Source organism: Gopherus flavomarginatus, chromosome 2 (assembly GCF_025201925.1).
Source record: "Gopherus flavomarginatus isolate rGopFla2 chromosome 2, rGopFla2.mat.asm, whole genome shotgun sequence".
Classification (NCBI taxonomy): domain Eukaryota; kingdom Metazoa; phylum Chordata; order Testudines; family Testudinidae; genus Gopherus; species Gopherus flavomarginatus.
In genome coordinates this window covers 138,618,589-138,643,054 of record NC_066618.1, presented here as the reverse complement: position 1 = coordinate 138,643,054, position 24,466 = coordinate 138,618,589, and positions in this window count along the sequence as shown.

The window sequence follows — 24,466 nt, the reverse complement described above, 5'->3', positions numbered from 1 at the left end:
TTGTGTTGTGTAGGCTGTTGACTTGTCTCCACAACCCAGGAAAGAACCATTGCCATGTCAAGTCTGTTTCAGGCCAACTTTTCAAGGGCTTCATTTATTGGTGCAACCCGTAATCTTCAGCAAAACCCCAAACAAACAGTTCATGATAAAACTAACAGCCAAACCAGGTCCTTTCTCCTGATGCAGAGGCTTCCTGGCTGAACCTCCCTGCTCTTAGCAGCTCTTCCCTAGTCTTCCCACAGGCCATCAGCTCTAGGGTCTGCCACAGGAGTCAACCTGCTTCCTGTAGCTCTCCTCCCTCAACTGAACTCTTTCAATTTTTATGGGAATCATCTGCTCATCAAGCAATCATCTAGCCCCTTTCAGGCTCCAGATTGTTCTTAATGGGTCTCAGAATATCTTTCAACAGGGCTGGCTAGCCTCAGGATTTCTAGTCCTTCAAGGGGCAGAGCACCCTGTTACATGCTGCTAAATTCCATCACTTCTTTGAGTTCTTCAGCAATGGGCACATCCACTTAATAGCTCTCTTGACTGCTACTGTTGTCTGTGTGTGGAATCTTTCACTTTTATCCAACAGGCTTTGGTACACGTGCCACCTTTCAGCTCAGAGTTGTCTGTTCCAGGTTCATAAAATAGATTTTTCTCTACCAGATGAATGGATCCAAGAAGAGACTGATAATGGTATGTATCATAGAGGCATGTGAGAACTACAGGCTTATGAATCTGATAACATTTGATGTAATGAATCCATCGTAAATGATCCATTCATGAACACGATGACAGTTTCTTGGTTTCAAGTGTCTGTTAGTCTGTGAAGAAGAACTTAAATGGATTTTTAAAATAGGCCTTGATCATGCAGTTGGATGCACTTGTATGGCCCTCTCTGCCAACTGAAGTCAATGTGATGTTGTGTAGGTTCAAAGGTTCATGCCAGTACATTCAGACGTAAGATCAGGGCCATAGTGGTGGACCTGACCCTGGCAGTCTTTCAGTGGGTTGCATTAGATTCTTAAGTCCAGCCTGATCATCTTCCATGGTATTTCACTAAAAGAACTTATAGAAATGTCTGAGTGCTGACACACAGGTGGGCTTTTGAATATAAACTTTAATTAAATGCAATTAAATTATCATACCATGAATAAAATTCATCCACGGCATAACTCCATTGCTATTAATGGATTTATTACAGGGATAAATGTGGCAGTATGTTTTCAAAGCAACACCAAAAAACTAGCCTGCTTTGTGAGTATTTTGTATGTCAAATATGTGAAATAACTGTTGCATGAGTACATGTTTCTTGTCAGTTGTTACAAGTGATATCTTTGAATTTAACAAGGTGACTGACAAAAAAGTTACATAGTTTGACAATTGTGTCAGCTCTCTGTTTCATAATGAACTAGGATTAAGATATTGCTTTTTTATGCTCTGTCAGGATCAAGGAAAGTGTTGGGGTTTTCTCTGCCTGTTAAAATATCTAATTTTCATATGTGTTTTTGATTTATAAAACATATCCTACTTGTGTGGGAGAACATGCACAAATCAAAAACATTTCTAGCTTTTTTATTTTTGTGCTAAAGTTATAAGGACATTTCCTAAATTAAGAAATGACATCCCACCGACTTCTTCCCTCCCCGCACCCCTTTTCCAGGCAAATGCCTGGGGGGGGGGGAAAGCCTTACACCTTGTCCTAAAAGTCAAATTTGGTCTCCTTAATCATGAGTCAGGACAGGGGAAATGAAATCCAGAGACAAGGGCCCTCCATTGAGAAGATCCTGACACCACCAGTACTCTCATTAACATCTGTATGTTGTTACCCCCATTGATCTCAATTGCTCTGATGGTAGCTGGGCCAAAGGATGATCTCTCACATAGCCAGGATCCAGTGCATAATGGACTTTTAAGATCAATTCCTTCAATTGCCCAGCTCAAAGCACTCTGCTTTCCTGAAACACTCATACTTTTCCTTGCAGGTTCACATGATAACTTATTGGGTACAAAAATCCTAATTTTCAAATGCCCTGAAACCTGGCAGCACTCATTGCTCTTAAATCTAACCACTTCACATAGGAGCATAAATGGAATCTGAGACTCTTGAAAATTGAATCCCCAATAATACACTCATTATGGACCTGATACGAAGCCCACTGAAGCCTTTCTATTGACTTCAATGAGTTTTGGATAAGGCCTTGTAGCAGTTAGAGTTCATACTGAGCAACAAGACCTGAACTGTCAGTTTGCTTTCTTAGCTGTGTTTTGTGGGGGGAGGAGGGGGACTTTAGACAGTAGATGGCTGCAAATGAAATAATTTAAAAAAGAAACAGAAAAAATTACCTCTACCACTCAACCAAGAAAATGAAGTTGTATTCTTAAATGAACTGGAGGGAATAGCTTAGTGGTCTAAACTTGCAACATGGACGCCTCTCTCAAATTGTAGATTGAACTCTTAGCCAATTCAGTCAGTCATTCTTAACAGGTATATAAAATAATAATCAGGCACCACAAAACTTCCTGCATGGAGACATTTGAGAAAAAACAAAGGTCCTGTCTACTGTGTGTGAATGTTATAATGAATTCATTGGTCTAGGACAACATTTTCTCTGCCTCACTATTGTGAAGTTTATGGTTGGATTTCCACATCAGAGATGGCTACATTACAATGGTGCTGGTTATATATTTGTAAAGTGCTTTGGTACTAAATTTGTGTGTTTTTTCTTTACAGTAACAAAAGGTTATAAAGGGTACCTGTGCGGGAGAGATTAATGAAGAACTATTGCATTTTTGGATTGTTCACTGGAAACCTTCATTATCATCAATTTAAACGGTGGGATCTGCAGAGAACAATTACTACTTTTGTTTCCCCACTTGAATTTTAAAGTATTGAAGATGCCTGAAAATGGCAAGAGGAATAGGTCACTGGTCAGCAAGTAGTTATATGTAAAGTCGCATCATTGCCTGGTTAAACAAACTAAATAAAGACTAGTCTTGTAGTGATTTTCTTTGTGTTCAAACTGCAAGATCCAGTAGTTTTATTTGCCCACATGCTTAAATCTCCTTACTGAGCTGTGTAAAGTGCAACAGATAGTAATCAAAGTATTGATCAACCAGTTAGTCACCACAAGTTATTACAGCCCATAAATCCTAATGAAAACCTAATTCATTTAATTACTTTCAACATGAAGATTATAAAAGCAGCTCCTCTTGGTTCAAGGAGTATGCCCCTGTAATTAGCTTGGAAATGCAGGTAAAACTGCAGAGACTAAGTGACCAGACTGATTTTTGTAGCTCTTAAAACTAAGCCTAACTGACAACACCACTTTCAAGTAGGCACCACAGACAGCATGATGAATGTTTTGATTATTCTGTCATCAAAGGCTTGTCAAGTGACATGTCCTAACTATTTATCTGTCAGCTACTTTTGCAACATTTCAGACATTTTCTACTTTCACATTATAGCAAAAAATTCCAAAATTATATACCACTTGCTTTAGTGTGTCACACTGGGTATATAAGATCAAAGTATTCCTGTCTAAAGAGTCAGTTCTGCTTCACAGTACATTAAGCTATAGTTAATAACCTGTGAGGGCACTCTTGTCAAATGTTTCCAGAGGCCTCCGTACCCTGTGCCATCCTGCCTTTACTGAACTCAGACATGTCATAGATGTGAGTGTGAGAGAGAGCTAGTGTGATCCACAGAAACAAGGATATTGCAGGGGCAGCCAGTGTAATCCTGAAAGCTACATAGATGTTGCTGGAATATGTTCCATTTGTTACCTTGGTTGCCACATAACTCTTCTCATTTTAATCATATACTTGGATTTGTGTTTAAAAATTATCTAAAAGGAAAAGAAAAGAGTCTACAGGCATTTTCCAGCAAATGAGATTATTCTTCATAAGAGATAAGCCCAGGATGTTCTATACATAAAATGCCAAGATTGTGAAAATCAAATGTTAATGTTAATATACTCAGAATAAATTGGAGGCAACAAATTCCATATTTGCCATGAAGCATTTGCAAAATATTTCTTTCTATATTATAGAGAAAGATGGATATTATTCCTCCGAAGTACTACTAATGCATCTGGAATAATGAAATTACAGAACATGTAACTGTTAAAAAGTCATTTTCCCCTGGTAACTTGCATCTCTTTAAGGTTCTTTACCATCTTTAAACCTGAGAAAAGGAGAGAATTGAATTTTCAGCCACTGCCCTTGGTATTGAGCATTTAAATAAAAAAGAAGCATTTTTCTAAGGAGCTGGAAATCAATGGGAACATGAAGGCTAGATTATCCTAAATGTAATTGTGAAACAACATGGGAGGTCATCAAACTAGTGAATGCATGAGACAGCCATATCAAATTAATTTGCTCCATATTGATTTTTAGTTAACTGCTTTCATAGCTGCAGTAATGGTGATATGTAAAGGTGTAAAGAACACTGGACAAAATCACTGCAACAAGGCCCTTGGTAATGGAAAGTTAAAATACTGTTAAACTGTATATGTAGATCACATCTCTGGAGTATATTATTTTATGTAGTAAGCAGTGGATTTATGTCTGGCTGTGCCATGAGGAAATTGCTTTAGTGCTGTCTTGAAAGTTGCCGAAGATTCTACTTCATTTGTACTATGTGATACATAAGACATTCCCTGAAAGGTGTGTAAATGACTTTAATTAAGGTACAGCTTACACTGGATGTGCTTAAGAAGTTCTTTCAGGTTCTACAGATATTTCTGCTTCAAGTGGTATTCCCCATTTTACATATAAGGAGTGTTTCTCAAATGTGTAATCACTCTAAAACGGAATAAAATTTACAGGTACCCTCTGTACCAAACAGCTAATGGGGCAAGGAATGCAGCCTGTGTGTCCCAGAAGTACTAGAATATGATGGGCTCATAAATATGAAGTAGGAGTGGTGTGCTGGCTAGTAGATTGTGTATGGAGTGTGGTGCTGCTGAGAAAGCAGAGATATATGTACCTTCATGGCTGATGGGCACCACTATATGTAAAGTTGCCATGGTTTATAGATGTAGTTTTTCCTCTTTTCAAGTACTAATTCATGGCAAAATGGCTTCAGTGAAGATTATGCAGTCAACAGGAAACTTCCTGTTTCCCCAAAAGGAAACTGAAATTTGTTTGGTCCAGTAATGAAGACCTGTATCTGTGCAGGCAGAGCCCTCAGTTTCTGTGGATCTTCAGTGAACATGCAGAGTTCTGCCTGCAGAGAGCCAATTGCAGTTTCCAGTGTTTTTAAGGGGATTAGATGAGGAGACATCTTCACAGCTGAAGATATTTTTAGCTGGAGCAATTAGAGGAGCAAGAAAAATAGAGTGAGACAGAGAGAAAAATTTAAATGAAAAAAAAATCGTTTCTCTTTCTTTCTAACCTAGACTTTTCCAGATTTTATAGTTTGTTCCAGCTTTTGACATTTCTAGAGAAATATTAAAAACAGCTGTCTTTCCTTTACCTTGTCCTTACATCGTAGATTCTATGTTGGTACTTGTTCTGGGGGATCTCTTTTTAACAAAGACCTCCCACTGCTTTTTAGATCATATAAGACCAAATTGTAGCCTGTTCATTTTTTGAATGACCTTACTGCACCAAACATGGAATGTAAATTACACACATTTGATCCAACCTTTGCTTGGGGATTCCATTCAAGTTTTCTTAATCATTATCTTCAAAAAGAAGCATGCCCTTACTACAAGAAAACTTGAAGGCAGATGAAGCCCCTGGATTTAATAATGAATTATTTCACTAATGGTCCAGCAAAGTCATTTGCTAAAAGTCTTGTCTGAGTGATGATAAGGATTGGTGTTATCATTTATAATTCTTTATTAAGGTTAGTGCACAAATTGTATTTTCATCTGGTTTAAAATGGGCTATTGCATGTACAAAAATAAAATAAAAATAAGTTAGAAAAAGATGACAAGGCCATATAAAGATACAGGGCCATTTTAAGCTCTTGTGTTGTGATGTCACACCAGAGATGTATTTGGCCAATTATCTCAGCCAATGATACCTGGTATTTGTGCTGTCAAACTTAACTATCTGATCACATTTCTCAGCAATAAACTTGACAAAACTAGATTTAAGTGTAGACAAGGGAAAATACCCAGCATCTTATCAGCAATAGAGCTGAATGTGGTTTGCCCTTGTCTACACATAAAGCTAAATCATGTTCAGTCAAGATCTAAAATGATACTGATAACTGTGCTGACACTTGCCAGTTTCATAGTGTGGTCCCAGTTTTAAGGTCTGATCCTGCATTCTGTGCACACTAAATAATCCCGTTAACGTCAATATGTTTTTAATCCAGTTTTCCTCAAGGAATATGGAATTAGGTCCATCTCAGTGGCCAAACTGAGCAAGACAGTTAAGTGTAAATTGCTCTTGTACAGAAGTTTATAAACTCGAAAAGGTGAGCCCATTTACCTCTAATCGTGCTTTTCTTTTCTTTGCTGTTTTAATGGCTAACACTTATCTAGCTTGGCTCTTTGATTTCTTGTTTATACAGTATATCACACTTTTACTTTTGAACTCTCAGATATTTGTCTTTGATGCATTTACATTTTGGGATTAGACATCCAAGATAGTTGTAGTGCTTCTTAAATTCTCATACCTTTTTTTCTTTATAACACGGCACAGTAGCAAAAGTTAAATGCTAATAAAAGTGTCATCCACACTTTAATAGCAAAAGAGTAGCACTCCCATTCCACAGACTATGATTAAAAAATACAGTAATATTCAGGTATTCAAGAACAATTGACATCAGTGAATGCCTTTGCATCTCCATAAATTTACTAGGAACTGAGTTGTATTTTTAAGGGCACCAGAATTCCTACCAAATGCATTTCCTCGTTCATACCTATGTTTAAACAATGTCAGAAGACAAAAAATCATTGTACTCTATTACTCTATTCTTCCTTTACAGTAAAATACCTCTCTTATCTGCAGGTTGGATCTCTTATCTAGAATGTGACACCCTACTACATATTATATAGCTTTTCTGCTGAAATTCCATTGACATTAATAGTAGTTGCTCCCATAGGAAAGTGCAGGAAGTGCTGTAGGAAGGTGGCCTTCTGTTTAAAGTACTGGACTAGGACTTGGGATGACCTACATGAATTAGAACAATTCACTTAGGCCGTGACCTTGCTTTGAACTCTGTCTGAGTGGAATCTTGTGCCTGTTCATAGCTCATTGCAGGATCAGGGACTTAATCTCTGTCTCAGTTCTCCATGTGTAAATTACTTCTCTAGCTCACAGAGAGGTTGTAAAGATAAATTCCTTAAGGTCTATGAGGTGCTCAGATATCACAGTGTCAAGAACTATAGCAAAGTTTACCAACAAATACTCTTATAGACAGTATATCAGTGTAGACCAGTCCATCCAAATCCCAGCATGATTCACTAATTTTACAATACTGGTATGGCAGACTGGAAATTCTACAGCACACTTATCTATATCTTTTTAAATGCAGCTTTTCATAGCACGAAATATTAGATAAGCCATTACAGTCACCACTTTGATATTTAGTATTTTTAACTGAAGTGTATTTATTCTTCCAATGTTCAATATGCCAAAGGTTTTTCTCAGTTGATCATGTGTAATGGCTCATAGGAATTGGCAGGGGTAATATTGGTTATACCCTGTTCACATTTTCTACCATGAAGCAGTCTAACACTTTCCATTAAAAAAAAACAAACAACACCTTGGATTTCGGAGCACAATTCTGCATACTACTCTGGTAGAGCTGGAAGCTACTTTGAAACAAAGCTTAACATAATTTTAAACTTTTGTGCAGCTTTACCTGAAGGATGACTTTTCTATGGTAAAACCAGAATAGTAACATTCCCTAATAATAATCCAAGACAGAGAAAATTGTCTCTTATATAGTAAACAAGATTCTACTTTTGTTTCAGCCCAGCAGAGAGCAAGAAATCAAATGTTTCAATCACATAACATAATGCAAAAAAGGCAGTTCATAAATCATATCACAAAATCAGCCACCATGCAGGTTGTGGAATTCATCATTTTCATTCAAACATCAGCCTTGGCAAGTACAGTATTAACAATGTAACTTAGTAAAGACTTCCTGCCCAGCTAGTGTGCTAAAACTGAATTACCTGTCAGTAACTCATTAGCTGGCAACTCCTACCTCCAGTTTGCCCATACTGCCAGCTTCCATGGCTCACTTGTTAAATTTACAAACAAGCACCTGTGCTCTCTTCTATGCAGCCTCTCATGCTTCGGAGGAGATCCCTGTAAACATCTGCAAAGCTACCTCATTATCCACCTTCAGATCCCTCCTCAAAACTCTCCTTTTCTTAAAAGGTAAGCTTGTTGGACTAGGGACTGTATTTTTGTTTTATGTTTTACAGCACCTAGCACAATGGGGTCTTGGTCAATGAATAGGATGATAGATTTGGGTTGCATGTGTAAGCACCCTTTGTGATCTGCTCCAGTATTGCCTTCTCAGGCTTCTAGCCATCACCTCTGTCTATCAGGGACCCACATCTTCTCCTGCCAGGCCAGGGGGTTAGGCGGCACTGCCTACAGTTTCACTGTGATTATCTCAGAAGGTTTGACCAAGGTCCATCTTCTGTGCTCTGCTTTCTCACCAATGGCTATGAACCAGTGACAGTGCACATAGGCCGGTACGCTCCACTACACTGTACCAGCAAGATATTTATAGCCAGTACAGCATATTGGAAAGACGCAGGAGGAGCTGATGGCTCCACACCTCCTCTCTGGTGTAACTTTACTGCCCTAATCCCTGCCCCTTGCCCTTCCACAGAACTGCTTCTCCCCTGGCTCCATCTGCACAGCAGTAGCCCCATTGGAGGACAGGGTTGGGGATGGTACAGTCATCAGAGGAGCTGCTGGCACTCTGCTTCTTCCCTCACTGCCCTTCCCATCCAGGAAAGGAGCAGAAGCCCAAATCCTGTCCCATCAACCTTGTCCTCTGGCGGGGTTGCTGCTATAGTACGCAGATGGAGATGCAACTCCATGGAAAGGCAGGGGGTGGGGCTGGGAGTTCTGCTTTTTTTCCTGCTCGGAGGGGCAGAAATTCAGTAACTGCTACAGATAGCATTTTCCTACAGGGAGCAGTTTCCTATACTATAGCTGCATGTGGCTGCCCAGTGGCCCAAAGTCTCCAGTGAAGCAGGAGGAGGACAGAGCACCCACACAGGTAACATGGGATGGATCATGAGGAGGGGATAGGGAGAGTGTTGCAGCCCCAGGCTGGGGGGAGGGCAGGGAGGAGTTACGTGGACGGTCATGAGGGAAGATCACGTGCCCCACCTTGGCTGGTTTTTAAATTCAGCTACATGTTGCCACCAGTTTTATGGTGATCCTAGCAGGTTCCAGTCCTTCAATCCTTTCAGAGTGTGTGTGTGTGTGGGGGGGTTCCCTCTTGAACCCAAGGTCATGTTGATTGGTTGAATCAAATGAAAGGCCTCTGAGTCTGAGTCTGTTTCCCAGCCCCTTGAATACAGGTAAAACTAGTCACTGAACTTTTCCCCAGTGAGGGTAAAGCATCGGAAGCTGGGTATGTGCATAACCGGCCTTGAAATCTTGCACTCATCACCCCCTTAGGGTTGCTAGTTTTGGCTGGACGTATTCCTGGAGGTTTCTTCGCATGACATAATCTTTAATTAAAATGTAATCTTTAATTCCTGAAGACTCCAGGCCAATCCTGGAGGGTTGGCAAGCCTATGCACCCTAGAGATTCCAGATTCCACAGGAAATACCCCCAGTGAGCCAGGAATTCACAAATGCAAATAACATGTATTGATACAAAAAATCTCTGAATAGTCTACAGGCTGATGTCATCTTGCCCATCTCAGTATAATAGTCTTTGAAATGTCATGCTTTCAAAGGCTGGCTCAAACATGCAGATAATATTGCATAATGTTAATTATAATAATCTCAGATCAGCCTGTGTTCATCACATCTGTCACAAGGACTACTAAATGCTATGGTAATACAAAAAAATTAATTAAAAAATTTTTTTTTGGTAAGCACCTGTTTAAATGTAATGGTCCATTTATGTATTTTTTTCTTCAGATTCAAATTTATGCTTTAGAAGCTGGGACTAGGTGACAGTGTATAGATTGGTCAATAAATTGGCCAGTTCTTTTCATTCCCTCTGAAGCATCTGGCACCAGTCACTATCAGAAGACAGGATACTGGGCTAGATGGATCATTCGTCTGACCCAGTATGTCCATTCTTAGAGTCTTTATTTTAATATACAAGGTGTGTGTGTGTGAGAGAGACCCAACAGTACCGGAACCAGGGGTCCAGAGTGCCCTGCCTCCACTCCACTTTTTAACATGGATGCAGTTTGGGGGGCAGCATTGGGCAGGCACGAAGTGGCCCCAGCAAGGGCTGCACCTCACATCAGAGGAGCGGATCACTGTTATCAGCTTCCTGCCATGAAGCACAGCCTCTGCCAGTGCCGCTCGGCACCTGCCCTAGGTTTGCAGTTTGGGGGGGTAATGCTGCCATGAATTGCAGCCCCTGCTGGTGCCACTCCATGCCTGGCTGAGGCTTGCAGTTTGGGTGGGCTACAGCTAGGGTGACAAGACAGCAAGTGTGAAAAAATCAGGATGGGGTAGGGGGTAATAGGAGGCTATATAAGAAAGAGACCCCAAATTGGGACTGTCCCTATAAAATCAGGACATATGGTCACCCTAGCTACAGCATCGCTTTGCCCTTAATCTATGCCACGTTAAAAAGTGGAGGATATGGCCCCCTTGCCTCCCCTCCCTCTCATTCTGGCATTGGTGACTCCACCACTTCTACGAAGTTCTGGAACCCTTGGTGTAACCTCACAGAAATACTGCCACTTGCTAAAGTAGAGCATTTCCAATGCTTAGCCTTTGCTAAACATGGATAGGGAAAGGAGGAAAAAACTTCCCTTGGACAGGTTGTCCCATAAACTGCCTACTGTAACATTTCTTGCACTGTCCACTGAAGCATCCGGTACTGTCTGCTGTCAGGCAGGATACTAGATTGGGTGGCCAACAGGTATGATCCAGTATGGTCATTGCTATATTCCTAGAATCTGGAATGAATTTATCTGTTTTTCAGCCTACGCTTTTTTAATCTCTCTTTTCTTTATGCTATATAATTCCATATCTTCACTCATACATTCTGTTTTTCTTCTTCTGTCTTTCTTTCTTTTTTACACAGAGTCCTGTCTTCCTTCTTGCTGACTGTCTGCTTCTGCAAGACCAAATGGCACTGAGTAATAAAGTATAGGAATTCCACAGCCAATGCATACCTGAACAAAAAGGACTATCAGGATCTTCTGTGGGAAATTTCATCAGATGCCCTTCTCCTAGAAAGAAATATTCTGCTCAGCACATTCCATGTGCGTGTACGATCAAATTACCTTTACTCTGCACCAATTAATAATAATAATAATAATAATAATAATAAGTTCTGCTAACCACTAAAATTCACCTTCACCCATATTTCACCCATTGTAAACATATCTTCCTTCGACTTCCTTCAACTAGATAAATTAATCTGAGAGAATTCATGGAGAGCACAAAAGTGATCAGACAGCTGGTGGGACTGCTTTGAAAAAAGATTAGAAGAGGTGTAGTTTGAATAAACGGGAGACATGAAAAACCAACAAATACTTCAAGGGTTTAAATAAAATGGAGGGAAGAGACTTACTTAGTGAGAAGAAAAAAGATACAAGAATACAACTAAACAAAAGGAGAAATTTAAGAGGCATATAGTGAAATGTACTATGCTGTGGAATAACTTTCCTTTGAAAAAATGGTGAAATCATGTGGGACTAGAGTGGACAAACACTAGAATATACAGTCGGTAGCAAACCTAGGTTGGTTACGGAAATGCAAGGGCTGACTTAGACCTGATCTACACTACATGGCTAGATCAATGCAAGGCAGTTTAGGTCAATCTAGCTGTGGAGGCATCATCACTTAAATTTGGCTCTCATCAAATTAAGTGCCCTGCTACACTGACTTAGGAATACCACCTCCCCGAGCAGCATAGAGTCATGGTTGATGTAATTAGGTTGATGTAATCACCATGTAGACACTGTGTTGCTTACATTGACTCTTACTGGCTTCCAGGACCTGTCCCACAATGTCCCACCCTGTACACCCACCAATATAAGTGCTCCTGGTGAGGATGCGCTTTGCCAACACATCGAGCAAAGTGTGGACATGCCCAAGCAATATAATAACTATGGCAGCGAATGCTGTTGTAATTTAGGTGGACATAATGTGTAGTATAGAGGTGGCCTTAGGTAATGAGTCATTTCTATCTGGAAATTGTATATTAGAATTTCTTAGCAGTATGCTTACAAATTCCTGCAGTCAAGTAGGGAGGAGGAGATTTTTCTTGTGCATTATATTTAACTGTGGTTAGCAGACCTATAAAATGTCTTATGATTCGATAAGAGTGAAAATACAATAAGTCTGAGCAAAATCAGTATGCTATTCCAATGGCTGATATTGTCATAACCATTTGCAACCCGCCAGTCCTATGTATATATGAGTCATACAACAGTACTCTCCTCTGGGTCCAATTCTGCAGCTCCAGGATTTGGATAACTCCCAATGGTTTCAATACTTTTAGTCTGTGGTGGGAGCTTTTTTAATTCACCTGAAGTTATTACTATGATTTCTTTTAATTAATCTATCGGGAAAATAAGCAGAAGCATGACACCCCTACAATCTTTATGGGAATGTTTGCCCTTCGTCCCACAGAAAATGACTGCATCAGCAGGGATCCCCTCCCCAAACCCTCCCCCATTCCAAAAGCTGAAAAGTTGTGTGGAGCTTCAAAAATTTATTTTTAATCTGTTGGAGAGAAGCAGCTAATCCTGATAATATTTCAAATAATAATACACCTTTTTAATAATTCTCAATAACTTTACACTTACTTAGTGGATTTTTTGACATTTGAAACATATTTGTTGTTGGGGAATTGAAGGCATTAAGTCCCTGTTGCAAATCTAGTGATCATCTTGAACATATTGAAAAACTTTTCAGATATGGAGCTAAGTATATTGTTTCTTTATTAACTTATATCATTAATCTTTTCCCCAAGTAACCACAAATAGTAAAAGTCATTCCATAACATAAATCCAGAAATAGCCAGAATCCTGGCAATTACAGACCATATCCATTTTCTCCAGTGTATCTAATATTGTGGTAGGGACCACTGATAATCAGATTTATGGTTATTTACAACAGAGTACAGTGCTGAGCTGTAGGCAATCTGAGTTCAGACTATTGTATTTCCCCTATAAATGCAATATTAGAATTTAGTCAGAATCTTCACTGCTGTTGATAAAAAGCAAATGCGTGAAGTTATTTCACTTGACCTTCAAAAATGTTTGTTTTGAGACTGTTAATTATAATGTGATTAATAAATTTCTAGACTACTTTGATTCTGCTTTAGACTGAGTTTAAATAGCTAACTTGCAGAAAGAAAATGGTTATTCAGGATGCTGAGGGCCAAAGTTTGCGGTTCATAGTCACACAAACCTCCCACAATCAGTTGCACACATACAAAATGGGAAATGACTGCCTAGGAAGGAGTACTGCAGAAAGGGATCTGGGGTCACAGTGGACCACAAGTGAAATATGAGTTAACAGTGTAAAGCAGTTGGAAAAAAACAGCTATAATTCTGGGATGTATTAGCAGGAGTGTTGTAAGCAAGATACGAGAAGTAATTCTTCTGCTCTGCTCTGATTAGGCCTCAACTGGAGTATTGTGTCCAGTTCTGGGCACCACATTTCAGGAAGGATTTGGACAAATTGGAGTTAATCCAGAGAAGAGCAACCAAGTGATTAAAGGTCTAGAAAACATGATCTATGAGGGAAGATTGAAAAAAATTGGGTTTGTTTAATCTGGGAAAAGAGAAGCCTGAGAGGGGACATAACAGTTTTCAAGTATGCAAAGGTTGTTACAAGGAGGAGGAAGAAAAATTGTTTTTCTTAACCTCTGAGGCTAGGACAAGAATGAATGGGCTTAAAATGCAGGAAGGGAGGTTTAGGTTGGACATTAAGGAAAACTTCCTAACTGCCAGGGTGGTTAAGCACTAGAATAAATTGCCTAGGGTGGTTGAGGAGCCTCCATCATTGGAGATATTTAAGAGCAGGTTAGACGAACATCTGTCAGGGATGGTCTAGATAATTAGTCCTGCCACAAGTGCAGGGGACTGGACTAGATGACCTCTCAAGGTCTCTTCCAGTTCTATGATTCTATTCCAAATCTACTATGTAGTACCTCATGATTCTGTAGCCAATCAAAAAATTGGGGGAGGGGGGCAACACATGATTTTTGAACTCTTAAGGTTGGCAATTTCGAGAGATAGTCAAACAGGACTGAATAAGCTAAAGATTAACCCATTGTCTATTTCTTGAATAGAATCCAAGCCAAACAATTTTTCAGGTATGAAATTGTTTGGGCAACTTTTTAAGAATACCCCTGCACCACTGCATTTTTTTGTTTCAGGAAGGATTAAAAGCAGCACATTTTTAAATATCAGCAATATTGGCCTAGTTTAACTGACTTCAGTGTAGCAACACCTGTTTATGGCAGTTTATCATATCACCCAGAGCTCAGTGGGAGTTAAGTTGACTGAGAATCTTACAGGATTAGACCTCAAATGAAAAAAATGGTAACCTATCCTCACTGACTGCTTGAAGTGAATACAAATAACCCATGCAGCATTCAGTCTGAGAAAAAATCATTTCCAAATCCTATTATATTTTTCATAATAAAATAAGAGATTGAAGTTCTCTGTAACAGTTTCCCCGTGGGTGTTATCTACATTTTACCAGTATGTTGGAGGAGTTATTTCTGGGAGGAAGCTTGTCAAGTGAAGCCTAGATTGGTACTTGTTTTCTACACTCCAATGCCATTTCTTACCTGGAAAAGGATGATAATGATTCTGCCTGATTCCTTTTCCTTCTCCAGCCTTCTAAAAACAAGAATGATGCCATTGCAAACCAGAGGAAGCATGTTGCAGCTCTATAACAAGCACTGACACCATCACACTCTCCTGTTCCCTATACCTCAGAAAACTAGTTTAGGAACTACTTTTAGAACTTGTAATTATACTGTATCTTACCCCTGCATCTCAAACAACTTCCAAACAGTGATTGTCACAATGCCTCTATGAGTAGACAGCTATGCCTACGATTGTTTTACAATCTGGCAAATGAAGGCAGAAAGAATGTACCCAATGAAATGCCAAAATTCTTTGACTTGGTTTTATTTTCATAATTCTATCATGTGATGCTGGCAGACTGGGTGTCAGCTCATGCCAGAGACCCACACCAATTTACTTGTGTATTAGTATAGATTAAAGTGATTGTTAAATATATGAGTGTATTGGATATATAAACTTCATGAAGACAAGTGGGATGTTGCTTGCATTGCTTTCATTTATCTGTATCCCATTATAATGAGTAACTAAATAACACATCAAAGGAGGAAGAAGTCATGTGGAATGCAAATAAAGAACTTTAATAGAAAAGGGCAAATTTCAAAACAAGTGGTCATTGTGTGTGATGATCAGAGGTCAAAGACTCAAAATGCATTCCTCGGTGTCTGTCATCAAAGAAAAAGCCCATGTGGGTAGTAATACTGTCAGCTAGTTTTCTGTGAATAGATGCTATAAGTATGGATTCAAGGAAAGATCCTAGATCTCTGGATTGTTTGGACTCTTACAGGGAAGTGTATCAGATGCAAAGTTGAAATCCCCAGAAATAGTCTGGGTACCCTGAAAAGACTTTTGAGAAACTGACAGTTTATTGCATCACTTCCACCACTTGGAATTACAGAGTGTGACTTACCTGTGCATATATTTAACCTGCTTTAAAATTTCAACAGCTCTCATTTCTTTTTCTTAGCTAATAAACCTTTAGTTAGTTTACTGTAGAATTGGCTACCAGCATTGTCATTGATTGTAAAGATCTAGAGTACCAATTGACCTGAGGTAAGTGACTAGTCTCTTGGGATCAGAAGTAACCTAAATATGGTGTGATTTTTGGTGTAAGTAACCATTTAACCACAAAGTCCAGTTGTCAAGACAGACTGGAGAGTCTAAGAGGACTGTCTGTGCCTCCATGGTAAGCCTGATATAGTGATCCAGGAGTTCACATTTGTCACTGGCTTGATGAAATCCAATTATGGAAAACGCTACCAGTTTAGGGTATCTGCCTTGTTTTCTGACAGTCTGCTCTGAGGCACTCAGAGTCATGGGCTACTCCAGACAGCATGGCAATTAGTTTAACATATAAGCAGGCCTCTTTATTGTAAAAAAAGAGAGAGAAACATGCCATATTTCAGATTTTTTTTTCTATCAAATTTGGCAGGCGGACAGTTGGTTGTTAGTAATCATGCAGGCTAGGAACATTTCTGTTACTCGAAAAGTAAAGGGCAAATATTTTAAAAGCTACTAAGGGCACTTAAATATATATAGTGACAAAGTTCCAAGCCTGTATTGGTGGGTCCCACACTTCCTGGCAGATACAGTGGCCTCAGAAGCTTGCTAAGGCCCTTAATAGGACCTCCCTTTCCCAGTATGGCAGCAAAGGTTACAGCTTATTGAGCTACTTTCATCACAGGCCAGTATGGGAGGTGGGAAGGTGGAATACCCACAGTCTCTGTTGCTCCTTACAACTCTTTTGGCAGTTTGGTCTCCTGCCTGGACCAAAGTCTGTTTCCCCTCTCCAAGGGATCTCTGTAGATCATGGCAGGGGGGCGCGGAAAGGGGGGAACCCAGGCCCACCCTCTACTCTGGGTTCCAGCCCAGGGACCCTAATGATAGCAGCTGTTGGCAGCTTCCCTCCTCCACTGATGCTGCTTTGATTCCCTGGGCCACTTCTCCATGGTCCCCTTTTCCAGGCTTCACCCTTACCTCAGGGATCACTAATGCTTTCTCTCCTCCAGCTCCTTTCACCTGGGCTCCTCTTGAGAGGACTGGAAAGGAGAGCTTTTAACGCAGTATAAGTGGGACCTTAATTGGTTCCAGCTGTCTCCATTAGCCTAACAGCCTTAGCTGACTCTTTGTCAGTTAACTGAGGTCAGGTGCCAGCATTAGCCTAACAACCTTAACTGGTTAAATTGGCATCAGGTGTATTGATTGGCCTGGAATAACCCGTTTGGCTATCCAGGGAACAGGGACCTGCTCATTCTGAGGCTGGTATACCTGCCTTCCGCTACCCTCTTATATCCTTCTGGCCTGAGTCTTTCACTCCATCCAATCCAATACAATTAATTTTTTAGGAATAGAGCCCCAAGCAGGGTGTGACTAGGGTGGTGTTAATTTGCCTGGTCCCTGTAATGAGACTTATCACCAACCCCAGTAACTTCGACCATTCAGATACCTCTCTATGTTGTCCCTAAGCCATTTGTGTATCTAAAGGTCAGATATCAGTTTTAGCTTGCAAAATTTAAACCAAGATGTTTTGTGTTTGTTGGTTATTGCTTTAGTGAGTCAAGCAATTCAAAATGTATAAAAGCAAATGATGCTGCTCATGCAGCCCTGCAGTGATAGACCATGAGCTAATCCGTGCAAGAGCACAAATACCTACTTTTGAGGTTAAAGCAGCTGATGCTATAGGGTGTTGAGCAGGGCCAGCTCTACCATTTTTGTCGCCCCAAGCAAAAAAAAAAAAAAGGCTGCCTGGACCATGCCACCCCAAGAATGGACGGAATGCCGTCCCTTAGCATATGCCGCCCCAGGCACGTGCTTCCTCCGCTGATGCCTGGAGCCAGTCCTGGTGCTGAGCAATGTATGTTGCCTCCTTGTTGTGCTTTAACAGCTAATTGTCAAGTGTCTAATTAGATCCTCAGAAATATTAGGCTGCTTATTAAAGAGTGGCCATTGCCATTGAGCTCCTCTTGTTTATGGGGTCATCACAGTGTTCCTATTTGCTGAGGGATCATAAAGGCTTGTGTAATCACTTCCACTCTTAAGGGGCACCTTGTATAGCAGTGAGCTGGTTTACAGCCTGGCTCATTTCATTAGTTCAGTAAAATGGCCACTGCTGCAATCGCCAGTGGTCTTATTCTACTTTTTTAAAAATATGTTATTTACTCTCTTTTGTTTCTTGTTTTAAAAATAATAGAATACAGATCATTCATTGCTCCTTATAAAATCCATTTCCAAGGCACTAAATAGGAGGTAAAATATGTCCACAATGCCCCTTACTTGTGAATGTGATTTGTGTGCTTACCTTCTGTGCACTGCTTTGAAAACCTTCTGGGTAGAATATCCAGCCCATACAAATAAGCCATACTAAAAGGACAACATTACAGCAAACTATTGCTACTCTATATTATATTGGAGAAAATAAAGGTTAAAATTAAGATCCTTCTGTGCTCTCCTTTACATAAACCATAGGTTATTGCTCTGCAAAGGAATAAGTCAAGTACAGTGTCACTGGAGGAAGAACTCAAAACATTCTGAAAACTGTCAGGTTTGTACCATCTCTCATTTTGAATATAATCTGTGTGTCAGTGGGGGCAGGTGAGTGGGACCAGTTTGTACATGAGTTGTGCACATTTGTTTCACTTTTGTCAATAACAGTGAATTTCATATTTAATGTCTTACACAAGCAAGATGATCCTGGCTGTGTTTCACAGTAGTCAATTTTATTTGTGATCATTTTGCTAGTGGCTTGGGTCAGTTCTTCATGAATAAGCATCTAGTCTAGTCCATAAAATTATAGTCATTACACTACATTAATTGTTTAGGGAAACAAATGCAGAATGGATAGGATGCAAATTAAAACTGAACATAAGCAAGCAAAGGGTAAGAAAGATAAGGTAAATTCTGTAAAATCAGCAAGATGTTAGATTAAGGAGTTAAATAGAAATAGTCAAGAATAAAATATAAATGTTTATGTATATAAATGTGTAGAGGGGCTACTGCCCCACTTCGATAGGCAGGGGTTAAAAGCAGCCAAGCTAGGCTAACTGGGGAAGCAGCCAGAGCTCAATGAGGACCCAGCTGGCCCTGATAAGAGGGCTGTGGGCCAGAAACTGGAGGAGTATCTCTCCAGCTTTGGAGGGAGAAGGACTGGATTGCCTGGGAGCCAGGGTACAGTGAGTAGAGCAGGGCTGGGGAAAGGCAAGAGCAGCTGGGGAGCTCCAGCCTGACAAATTCCCAGGCTGCGGGCCTTGCTAAAGGCCAAGCTGATATAGGGGTTGCAGAGGTGCAGCCCAGGCTTAGGCAGAGGCAGCTGGTCCGACCCCCTTGCCAATGATGAGTGGCCTTTACAGACTTCAGTCTGCCCCAGTGAGTGGGGCCTAGATGATGACTAGCAGTAGCCACTGAGGCAAGATAGGTTTAGAGGGAGTCCTCAGAGCGTGGGGACTGCTGGGGCAGAATCTTGAGGTAAGGGGCACTGGGGTCCAGTAGGGACATTAGGCCTGAGGCAAGTGAGCCACCAGTACGTCCCTTGGCCCACACCGCTTCCAGCAGCTCCCATTGGCCTGGAACAGCGAACCACGGCTCGTGGGAGCTATGATTGACAGAACCTGTGGATGCGGCAGGCAAACAAACAGTCCTGGCCTGCCAGGGGCTTTCCCTGCACTAGTGACGTCCCAAGTTTGGGAAACGCTGCTCTATGCCACAGGAAGTCATTGAGGCCTGAAACTTAGTATAATTAAAAAAGGCGATGAACATTTATATGAACAACAAGAATATTCAGGGTTATCATAATACAATATACCAAATTTTGGAAAAGACGTTAAACCTCATGCTTCAGGCTGCAAACCAATCTTTCTCTGAGACCAGTATGAGACCTAATATGTGAGACAGATTATCCCAAATCTGCCTACTGAAGGTCTTACATCTTCCTCAGAAATATCTGGTATTTCCCATTGTCAGAGAAAGAATACTGGACTAGATGGACCTTGGGCTGATCCAGTCTGGAAATTTTCTGTGTGTGAGAAAGTCACATGTCCTTTGTTCCAGGTATTGATAGGGGACATTTATCAGAATTTTTCCTCACCTTCTATCCACATTTGCTCCAGAGCCAGCAGTGCAGCACTCAGCCAGCATTGAGCTAAAGATGAAGGAAACACTGGAGCAGATAAATCAGTGCTGACTCAGCTGGTGATGGACTATCGCATGTGGAAAATTAATGTGCTGAAACAGAAGAAGATGTCAAAAGTGATAGTTTTGTGTGGCTGTTTAGCTACCAATTGCCTGGTAAGTGTTAATGGGGTAGATTTGTCAGCTGCATTGTAGATGTTCCCTCACTTAGAGATGTCCAGAGCTATTCTGTCTACACACCCTATCCGCCTTAACAGGTTGAGGTTTCTTTGTTTGTTTTATGAGGAGCATAAAAAGTAGCAGAGAACCTCTCTAGACAGGAGAATGCTTAGGTCATATCATCAGCACTGCAAGTCAGGCTGCTACGCCCACCATAAAAAAGGAAAGATAAAGGAGGGGAGATAGAGCATTTCTTGAACAACTAGGGTATGTATTACCAACAGCCAATAGAATACATATACATCTCTTTTTCTTGAGTTTTCAGTGATCTAGTTTCCCAAGTTCTATATACAATTCAATTCCTTCAAGTAGGGGCCTGTGCTCCTTCTTCTACAAAACTGAGTGACTGGTAGAGAAGCCGGCATATTAAAAGTTTCTAGACTCCACTCCACTCCCAGCAAAGCTAAAAGGACAATAAGAGGCAGGACTCTGTTTTTCTGTAGCAAGCCTGTTCTGCACCAAGTCTTGAAATTCATTCTCCAGATAAGGACAACCCTGTCAAGCCTTGTTTCCTGAACAGATTGCCCCAGTTTGGTACCATTGGAAAGGAGGGAAGCCCTGATTCACCTCTCTACAAGCCTTTAGGCCCTAACAATCAAATAAGAACAATGTTTATAGATTCATGGTTCAGAGGATTATCCATCATAGTTCAGCTGATTATCCCTCCATGTCTCTGTCAGTCACTGCTTCCCAGGATAGAGTCCCCCATCTTCTAAATATGACCTGTTTCTTCATTCCCAGGTATATGACTTGCTGTTTGGTTGTATTGAAGCACATATTGTTTGCTTTTGCTCAGTTTACCAAGTTATCCAGATCACTTTGTATCTGTGTCCTGTCACCTCCATTATTTACCACTCCCTCTAGTCTTTGTGTCACCTACAGGCTTTATCATTAATGACTTTGTTTACTTCCAGGTCATTGATAAAAATGTTCCATAACATAGGGCTGAATCCTACTAGAAACATACCTCTTGATAGAGATTCCCCATTTACAATTGCATTTTGAGACCTGTTAGCCAGAATTTGATTTGTTCCATGCTGATTTTGTATCAATCTATTTTCTTAATCAAAATGTCAAATGCCTTACAGCAGTCTAAATAGGCTATAACAATGTTATCTTTATTTAAAAAAAAAAGAAATCAGGTTAATTTGACAAGATATATATTTTTCCAGAAACAGAGGAAGGGTTAGCAAACAGGGATGCTTTGCAAGGAAATTCTGGAAGGTGAAATGGGAGACTACTTAAACCTTGGGGTTAGTTTGTTGTCTCCTAATTTATGTGCTTGCTTGTCTGTTCCAGGGGCTGTGTGCTCAGCCAAGTTACCTGCTAAGCTAGGCTGAAATCTTGCTATCCTTTGATCCCTAATCCTTGTAAAATCCCTTGACCAGGGCGGGGGCTAACTCCCAAAAAACGGGCTTTTAAAAAGCAGCTTCTAAGCCACCAGAGGAACTATCAAACAGGAGAATTAGGGAGTGCAAGAGGCAGAAACACCTAACAAATATACTCTAAACCAAAGCCAATAGCACTCCCCCCACCACCAAAAAAAAGCAAAAACCAAAGAAAAAAAAAACAAACAAAACCACCCTGAAAAAGTAAAAACAATTCAGGTAGAAGTCCAGCAGCAGAGTGGGAGCTATCCAGTTTATTGCACTGAATGCAGCATGTAGGGTTACCTGCCTTGTGGGGAAGTGGTATATGTGAGCATTTGTGCAAGCAACTTCTGGCCCTCAGACTGAATACAGGCTCTTGAGACCCGAGTAGCTGAATTGCAGGAGCTAAGGGAGACAGAGGGACATAGAGGAGGCTTTCAGAGAGACAATAGAGCAATTCCACCCCCAGTCTGATAGCTTCTGTGCCTTCGAGGAGAATGACAGTCTCAGGGAAGGAGAGCATCAAGCAGGCGCAGAGGGAAATGATCCCACAGTTGGGGCCCACCTTCCAGATGATGTTATGGTATCCTCTCACATGGATAGCCTTCTGGGGTCCCAGAACCTGGTATTCTGCTGAGCCCAGACGTCTACACTACAACTTTATATCCTGCAGCCTGAGCCCTATGAGCTTCAGTCAGCTGCCATGGGCCAGACAAGTGTTTATTTGCAGTGTAGATATACCTTTACTTATTCAGTGAAAACTTAGATTAGGCTGTTTGCTTGCTGCGATTTTTACTTGTGAATGAAAGGAATCCCCAGGAAGTGGTATGAGAAGAGTTCTGGACAATAACTGATACAGATGCAATGTTGAGTGGAGTGGGAAGTTGGGAACCCACCTTTCTAGGCAAACAAACAACCTTTACATTTTCTATCTAAAACTAAGGTTGTCAAACAACTTCCCTTCCAAAAGCAAAAATCAGCTGAGAATCTCCTTTAAAAAAACAAAAAACACAACAAAACAAACCCAAAATTTCACCAAAATGTGGTTTGGGAAAATGGAAAGTTTATTGTTTATAATATTGGTTTGCTCATATAACCTGTCACTTCTTGAGAATGAGGATGATTTTTAGTATTATCAGAAGGTTTATGTACTTACTAATTACAGAAAACCCCAAGTTACTAGATGATGTATCTTTCCACTAATGTTGCTGATGGGAGGTTGAGCAAGAGTTCAGGGAGCCAGCAGGCAATCTGCTTACATTGTTCTTATGCTCTATTCCTGCACTACCATGTCTATTGAAAATATTTTTTATAAATCTGGTTATACTATTTTTTTCAGTTAATTTTTGTATGGTTGTTGAAACTTGATATTCTTTCTCTTAATAATTTAATTTTGTTAGCTTTGTCTGTGATTTATCTTTAGTCCTCCTTTAATTTGACCTGCTTTAGAAAATGGATGACTTTTTACAGTGTAGCATTGACACCTTTTTTATTATGCAATGGAAGCAGCAGGTACAGTGAAATAAAATTTGGTACTTGCATTTTAAAAGTGCAATCAAAAGCAGGAGAATTGCTATTTCCATAAACGTGGTGCTAGCATAACTGAACCTAGGAACAATCCTGGCTCCATTTTAAGCTCCGATGCATCATCTTTCATCAGCAAAATTAGCTTGTGAACATCCATTTACTGCAAGTCAGAAGATGAGCTTTGGTTACTTAGTGAAAACTGATCTTCCAGGAAATGAGTTGTGCTACAGCATTGTATAGTATGTAAGACAAAAAGCTTTTTTTGTTGTTGTATTGCATTATGTGAATAAATGAAAATTACTCATTCAAAAACAATTAAAAATCCTATTTTCAATAGAAAATGATGATGTGTACATGTCAAAAACAGCTAACATTTGAAATGTTCAGTACTATTTTTAGTTCAGCTCCTCAAAGTACTTATAAAGATATAAAAAACTTAAATGATTATTTTGAAAAAATGACATACAGTAGAAACTTTGATGCTCAGCTTGTTTTTCTGCAGGCTTTATAATTTGCATAAAAATATAGACAATTGGACCATTTCTCAGCAAAGATCTTAAATAGTAGATTAATATGGTGAGATAATATTGCTAAAATATCATTATTCTTATTAAATTACAATATGTTGTGATTTATTATTGCAAATAATTAAACTACTGTTGTAAAAACAGATGATCAAAATACATTTTCTTATGCTTTATCCTTAGCTATTTATTATGAGTGTTTATTTAACTCACTAATTCTCATAATTCAGTAATTGCAATTCTGTCAATGGCAATTATGCCTAGGTTTGAACTTTTGTAGCTGGGAAATCGGATAACTTAGTATTGCATGGCAAAAAATGTAAATCTCCAATAATTCTTAAGTGGTTACATGAATTCTTCTGTCGTAAGCAGCTCTAGACATGGTTCTTTCAGCCCCAATCTACACAGAGTTTTATTATGTAGTTTGCAAATACGTAATACAATTATTATATCTTGAACAATGATGTCCAGCATGAAATTAACAGATGATTAGCAGGTATAACATGTCACTTCATAGAATCATACTGGCATTCTATTATTGTGCTTATCCAATTTTTAGTGCCTTCTCTAAGCAGTCAGAAAACTAACATGATTATAGCAAAGCACAGCCTCATGAGTCCCCTTAGGGAATTAATTACCTGCTTTATCTGGGAAACTGTAATAATCTTAAATTGTGGATTGCTATGTTTAATATTGCCTTGTAGGTCCAGAGAGTGTAACAAGAAATTATATTTGAACAATCCAGTAGTAGTCA